We start from the raw sequence: 7705 nt of genomic DNA on the forward strand, positions 1-7705 counted from the left end.
AGAGGGGTTTTTATACGTCTCAATTTGACACGTAAGAAATGGAATCCCATCAAAGCGTGTAGAAATGTTCTGGGTTTTCCTTACCCTTAGAAATGCGAAATTTGTGAGTTATTTTCTCTGCAGCAATCAGCACTCAAATGGGCCAAAGAAGTTATTCTTGCAACCAGAAGCCATGTAATAAGTTCCTTAGATCGGACAATTGCTATTTGATTGTCCCACTTGTTCAAATGGGCAAATTATATTCCTATGTTTGTAGCTTAGATTTTTTATTTTTTTAGCCTGTACTTTTGATTTTACACTATTTTTTTTTTAAGTGGCATCATCTGGTTTAAACCCAGAGTGGTTTAGATACAATCCAAACAAGACACTCCCTAGCCACAGGCTTGCAATTTTTTAAAGAAGCCGCACGACACACAAGGGAAGCAGGCCAAGGAGGGAAGAGGAAAGTCAAAATCAAAACTCAGACGCCTGTTTCTAAACAGTTGTTCCTATAATGAACGGCTGGCACAGTTTGACGCAGGGGGTCCCTGGTAGAGCTGGGACTCTAGCGAGACTCTACATCTTTTTAGGATAAACTAATCGGAATAATTCGAAACCTGCGGGACCAGGTAAATTTACGGACTATTTGAAAAGTAATTGTGATGACCAGATTACGTTTGTAGGTTTGCAAGAAGTTTTGTGAGGTAAATTATTTGAATTATTGCAAAAATGGTTAAAGAGGTGGGTTGTGAGTTAAGATAATTAAAGGCAATAGGAATTTAAGAAATGCAGAAGAAATGATAAAAATGGTGGATCATCAGAGGTGCTGATGGAAGTCCAAAAAGATTGTATAAGATGTGGAGTTCTGTGGAATGTATAATAATTGGTATGTTGAAATATATATATATATTTGCTTTCGTAGATTTTCACGGGTACAGGAATGCAGGTTTTGGTGTCTTCGGGTGTCTTCCCGTGTAAGAGTAGGGGTGTCTGGCCGTGTAAGAGTAGGGGTGTCTGGTGTTTGAGTTCCTATAAATACTGTTGAGGGGTGTGGTGTATAGCCTCCAACGTTCTGGGCAGAGAGGAAGTTCCTAGATTAGTGTCACTCATGAAATCACTCAAGATATCCCTCAAGTAATTAAGGAACAAAAGAAGAAAAGGCACACTAATCTAGGAACTTCCTCTCTGCCCAGAACGTTGGAGGCTATACACCACACCCCTCAAACACCAGATTCTGCTCTGTTCCAGTAACAAGAAGCCGAAAGCACCAGCCTGAAGATGACGAGTGAGACCTCGTCGAAACGTCGCCCAGACACCCCTACTCTTACACGGGAAGACACCCGAAGACACCAAAACCTGCATATATATATATATATATATACACACACACACACACACACACACACACACAGAGAGAGAGAGAGAGTGGTGCCCCGCAAGACGAATGCCTCGCAAGACGGAAAACTCGCTAGACGAAAGAGTTTTCCGTTTTGGAGGTGCTTCGCAAAACGAATCTCCTATGGGCTTGCTTCGCAAGACAAAAAACTCCTGCTGGGTTTTTTTCCTCCCCCCCCTTTTTCTAAGCCGCTAAGCCGCTTATCAGCTGATCCGATAAGCCGCTAAAAGCCGCTAATAGCGCTAATCCTCTAATCCGTCAATGGGCTTGCTTCGCAAAACGAAAAAACCGCTAGACGAAGAGAATCACAGAACGGATTCTTTTCGTCTTGCGATATAAAGAAACTCTACATCTTTTAAAAATCAGAACCAATGAAGGCGGTGAACGTCCTGTGTGCCCAGAGGCGGTTGCAGGCTGGATGATGGTCAACAGATTGAGGTCTAATCCTGGCAAGACAGAAGTATTATTTCCTGGGCGACCTCCACCCCATCCCACCTGAATGCACCCGGCCACATTTGAAACACACAAACCCTTTCACACCCCAAGTCACACAGAAAGGCAGGATGAGAGACATGCAGACAGAAGGAGAGACAAGCACACCAGCTTCAGTCCATGAATATCCACGCAGCTTCTGTCAATGGCCTGCCAAAGGCAATTTCAACCAGCTTGCATCGTTGATCAGTGCCTGGAGGATCCGTGCATCGTTGGTTTTCAAGTATTTATATCTGGATTTATTTTTCGGTTGTTCCGTATTAAAATTCTGCTCCCCAAACTCTGCCGCTCTCTCTTTTTTTGTTCCCTTGAGCAAACTTCAGGCTCTTTCTCGCTCACAAATTTCATTAAAATAAATGAATAAATCAGTACATATGGCAACATCCCACAGCAGAGCTTTCCAAACTTTCCATGTTGGTGAGACACTTTTCAGACTTGCATCATTTCGCGACACAGTGATTCAGTTTTACTAGCAAACCAGAGGTTAAACGAACCACTTTCCAGCCCCGGGACGAATGTGGGGAGCGTTCGCACAACACACTGCAGCCAACACAATAATGTGTCACAACACAATTTGGGAAGCTCTGTCCTACAGCTTAGCAGAACGCTTTGAGTACCTGGGCAAGGAAAATCGACAAATTATAATACATAATTATAATACACAAATTATAAAAAATTGTTTGAAAGCTTGTGTGGGGTGTTGTGTGTTTGTATGTGTGAATCCATGACCAGAGAGGGGATTCCAAAATAAATTTATAAACCCTGCGTGGTATGCCTATTTCCTTTCCTTTAAACCGTTGCCCTTCTAACTGAATTGTACCTTGCAAATGTTGGTAACTGGAGTTCAATCTTTGTATCAATTTCCTTCCTATTTTCTTATTCGTTTTATGCTTTTGTATATGTATCTAAACTTTGTATCACTATGTATCTAAACTGTAAAATTGACTTTGTACCGCCCGCAACTGTCAAACTGCTTCCCAGCGCCACCTAATGAGTCTGCAAATGGACACACACACACACACACAAATACAACCTCAGATACGTTTTATTTAAATAAAGGAAAAATGCAGAATAAGGCAATACACCCACATTGATAAGCGACTCCCAAAATCCTGTCTCCTTATCGGACAGCCCCTAGCAGCTCCGAAGTTTTCCTGTAAATAAAGGAAAAACAAACCCATTAGCCGACACCTCTGGAAACAGGAAAAGGAACCAGCCCAAAACCTTTTATGTCCAACAATCGCAAGTAACGACACCACCATTCAAACCATTCAACGCCTTCCGACATCCCACTCACCTGTTCTAATCCTCTCACCGCGCCTTGTTTGACGTCTTCTGTTACCATTGTTCTGTATGGAAATTAAAAGGTATATAAGTTTAAATACTCTTTTGTTTGGGGTTCTCTCTCTGTCCCCCGCTACGCGAGAAGGAACCCTGTTGCCAACAGTTCTGCATATAATTTTAATAAAGGATCAGGCTTCCAGCTGCTTTGCTTTCTGAAAATCCCTGGTCTGGTCTGTGTTTATTTCCTGACTGGTTTGAGCCTCTTTCCGAAGGTCCAGCCTTCCTTAAGAAGCTGAACCCCTTGCAGGGAGCCCAAACTTAACTCCTATTTCAGTGTGTGCTGGAACAGTTGCAAACCATGTTGATGTTTCATTTTATTAGTTGCAATATTATTTTTATTTTATTTCATTTCTTGAATTTATATACCGTCCTATACCCGGGGGTCACTTTGATAATTGCAATATTTACCTTTTGAATAAATTATTTTGAATAATTAATTAATTAACCGAATAAATTAATTTTAAATACATGATTAAATGCAATCTTTATTATTTTAATGAAACCGAGAAAACAAATACATCTGACGACCTGCCCACCCAGCCCAAACCTCCCAGGCTCCAAGATTTGCAAAGCAACCATGTTGTTTTGGGAAACCTCCCCTTCCTTTCCGAAGAAGGAGCGGAAGTTCTCTGCTGATCTGACGTCACATCCGGTTTCCCCCTTTTTTTGTCAAGAGAGCGCACGCTCCGTACAGCGTCACCTGCCGGCGGGAGGTCAGAACGGCACCAAAGCAGCACAAACTCCCTGCGGGCAGCGAGGCGATTGCGCCCGCCCGCGCACCTTCTTCGCCCCGCCCCGGGAGGAGAGCCGCCGAGCTGCTCCGGGAGGGGTGTGCATGCGCGCGCAGGTTGCGCCCACCGCCGCTTATTTATCTGGTTGCCGTCTCGCCCGCGCGCCGTTCTTTTCTAAGGGATGGCTGGGCAGCGCCACCTGCCGGCAGGAGCCAGAAGAGCACAGGCTCGTTCTGCCGCTCTGACCGCTGCAAGTTCTGGGATTTAGCAGAGCAGAGTGCAAAATAAAATAAAAGAATGCACGGTGAGCGGTTTTCTGCAGCTCTTGCACGGTTGCAATTCCGGAGGAAAGGCATTCCGCTGCTGCAAAGCCCCCGTTGCAAGTCCCAGCATTTTCCTGCCTGCAAGATTTGGAAGGAGAGAGGGAGAGAAAGCAAAGGAGATGCGGGCAGGCAGCGCCAGGAGGCAGCAGGAACAGGAAAGAAGAGCTGGGCGGGATGCAAACTCTTGCAAAGGCGGAGTCAGGACCAGAAAAGGGCCATTGAAAGCTCTTCTGCCGCCTACAGCCACACCACCCTGAATGCACCCGATCCCGTCCGATCTCGGAAGTTAAGCAGGGTCGGGCCTGGTTAGTACTTGGATGGGAGACCGCCTGGGAATACTGGGTGCGGTAGGCATTTTTGCAATTTCCCTTTTTTGCAACTCAGACCGAGGAATCCCCTCCTTTTCCCTCCCACTCTAAAAATCACCTTTATTGTTTCCTTTTGCAGTTACAATAAGTTAAGAACATTTTAACAGACAGTTACCATGAAGTTTAACTGCACCGTCTCCTGCTCTGTTCAGGGTCCACGCTCAATGCTCCTATCTCCTCGCACAGTACATCTCAAGTTTAGGGATTAAAGCTTCTTTATGCAGGGAGCTGTTTTGAAACACCACCCTCTAGACAGCTCTGACATGTCTGTCACTAGGAAGGCTTTGGTCTGATTCAGACTGAAAAGTTTTCCTCATACCTTAAAAGCCTAAGCTAGCAGCAGAGGCACTTTAATTTAAGGCCTTGAATGGCACATTTGATGCAAAGGTGGCTGGGAAATCCTCTCCCTTCTGTCTCACAATCCCCCCTGAAATTGCACTACTGCTCCTGCCAACCTAACAGTTTGAAAGCACGTCAAAGTGCAAGTAGATCAATAGGTACCACCCCGGCGGAAAGGTAAACGGCGTTTCCATGCGCTGCTCTGGTTCGCCAGAAGCGGCTTAGTCCTGCTGGCCACATGACCCGGAAGCTGTACGCCAGCTTCCTTGGCCAGTAAAGCGAGATGAGCGCCGCAACCCCAGAGTCGGTCACAACTGGATCTAACGGTCAGGGGTCCGTTTCCCTTTTTACAGCCACGACCCGAATGGGAAATTCATGCATGGGAAAAACCTGCATCAAATCTCCCTTTTAAGATGTTAGAAGAGTCTTTCGATTGGGGGGGGGGGGAGGAGAGATGGTTCCTGAGCTCTGAGATGGGAAAGTCGAAGTGACAATTTATGGGAGCAAAAGCAAGAATCCCACCATACACAACATTTCCAGGTGGTCTCCCATCCTGGCCTGACCCTGCTAAACTTCCAAAATTAGATGGCACCCAATGACAAATCTCTAGATGCAGCTGCTGTTTATAGGCTCACAGAACTGTCAAATTGAAAGGGAACCCAGTGGATCTAGTTCAACTTCCTACACTGCAGGAATTGCCGTTAAAGAACCCCTTCCAAAGGAAGGAGAGACCACCACTTTTTGCAAGGGATTCTGCTCCAGTGTCAAACTGCTCTGGCCACTGTGATAGGAATTTTATGGTCTTAGATATATGGTAATGTTCATAACTGCACATACATAGATCAACACAGGAAGACCAACCTGGAACCATTTTGATTCCTAAACTGACCTGCAAGGTTAAACTGGAAAAGCCTCTCCATTGTCTCTTTCCTCACAAATCCTGTCTCAAAGATATGAATAAGGTGTGAGCCTGTGACCTGGCCCAGGAAATAAGTATTTTACCACTACAAAAGAATGGCCAGGCTCCCCAGGCAATCCAATCATGTAACTTGCCAGACAGGAGATAAACTGTGACAGGAGAAAAACAACATTTAAATTTCTGTGATGTAGGTGGGATGTATCTGAGGGGTGGTCTTAGGTTACACCCCTTCTGTGATGTATGCATAATGTTTCTGGGGGTGGTCTTGATCTAGAGGATGGGAATTTCAAAAGTCTTTATAAGCCCTTGCACAGCAATTTTGGGGGGTCCTCTTCCTCTCCTGCGGGTGAGGGGAGTACCCTGTTGCAACAGATCAATAAAGATCAAGCTTACTAGCTGCTTTGCTTCTCAATATTCTCTGGTTGGCCTCTGTTATTTTCTCCTACCAATAGAGAACCTATGTAAGGACTCTATATGGGCTCTTGGATACCCCATAAGGGAAAAGGGCATATTTTTATTTACAACACCACCAGAAAGTTTTTCCTGATGTTTAGTTGCAACCACTTTTCCTGCAATTAGAATCCACTGGTTTGGGTGCAGCAGAAAACAGCCTGGTTCCCTCTTCAGTGTGACAACTTGTTCTTCCTGCCTAAGTGCAGAACCTTACATTTGTCCCTATTTATCAGTTTGGGCCCAGTTCTCCAATCTGTTAAGGTCATTTTGAATTCTGATTCTGTCTTCTGCGGCATTAGCTACTCTCCCAGTTTGCAAATTTCATGAGTGTTGCAGAAATTTATGTATAGGTTGGGGGGAGTTGCCCCTCCAGCAGATATCATGCACATGCAGCCCACTACCAAAATTAGCACAATCACTTTTGTGACTTTTGTGATTTGTCCCCACAAAACACTTCATCACAGTTTCTTCCTATCTGTTCAAAGGGCCTTTGCTGCACGACACCAAATGTAAGAATTCACTGATAAATGTATCTATGTGGTGGCTCACTGGGAAAACTTCAGAAATTCATCTAGACATGTGAGCTCAGCTCCTCAGCAGCCCCTCTGCCTGAGTGATAATCCCTGGCATCCTGATACCTGAGTGCCAGACAGGTAGCCATTCCAGAAAGAACAAACCCAGATGAAAACAAAAGGGTGTGATTAACGTGGCTGGGAAACAGGGAAATGTAAAGATCTCTTTTGTTCCACTTGGTGGGTGTTTGGTGGAGGGCAAGGGGAACCAGGGGGCAGGGTCCAGGATGCTCAGATTACGGCCACCAGACCTCCCCTTTCATGATGTAACCATGATGTATGAGTGATGTAGTTTGGGGGGGTGTAACATGGGGATTAGCAGCTAATAAAAGTCTGGGGGCTTCCATCTTGTTCCACCTGGTGGCAGGTGGGAGTCCTGTTGTGACAGTCTTCAATAAAGACCAAGCCTACTGGCTGCTGTTTTGCTCTGGTATTCCTGGCTGGTGTCCTTGTTTTTTGTCCAAGGGAGCCCTCAGATTTCTCCGTTAACATGAGCATCCCCTCAATTCCTTTGCTCAAGGCATTTATAAAGACACTGGGCCCAGGATAGAACCCTACGGCACCCGACTTGTCACTTTCCCCCAGGATGACGAGGAACCATAAATGAATAGATTTTGGGCTCAGTCAGCCAACTGGCTACAAATCCACCTAACCTCATCATCCAGCCCACATTTTACTACCTTCCATGGGTGTAGCTGGGGGGGGGGCTAATGTCCTGTCTTTGGGGTATTATTCTTACCTGCAATTTCCCAAGGAAAGCTCAACAACTTTGGCTGCCCCCCACCTTAA

The 7705-nt window shown here is 45.4% G+C and overlaps 1 long non-coding RNA gene across 1 annotated transcript; it reads right to left on the reverse strand.

Annotated features, from left to right (window-relative positions):
• Positions 1-1831: 1831 nt before the first annotated feature.
• LOC309515088 lies at positions 1832-3613 on the reverse strand. Its single transcript, XR_014212249.1, has 3 exons — positions 3165-3613; positions 2953-3021; positions 1832-2484 (listed from the first exon to the last, which is right to left on the reverse strand). It is a non-coding gene; the product is annotated as an uncharacterized lncRNA (long non-coding RNA).
• Positions 3614-7705: the final 4092 nt, after the last annotated feature.

Source organism: Podarcis vaucheri (genome assembly GCF_965113315.1).
Source record: "Podarcis vaucheri genome assembly, chromosome: 12".
Taxonomy (NCBI): Eukaryota; Metazoa; Chordata; class Lepidosauria; order Squamata; family Lacertidae; genus Podarcis; species Podarcis vaucheri.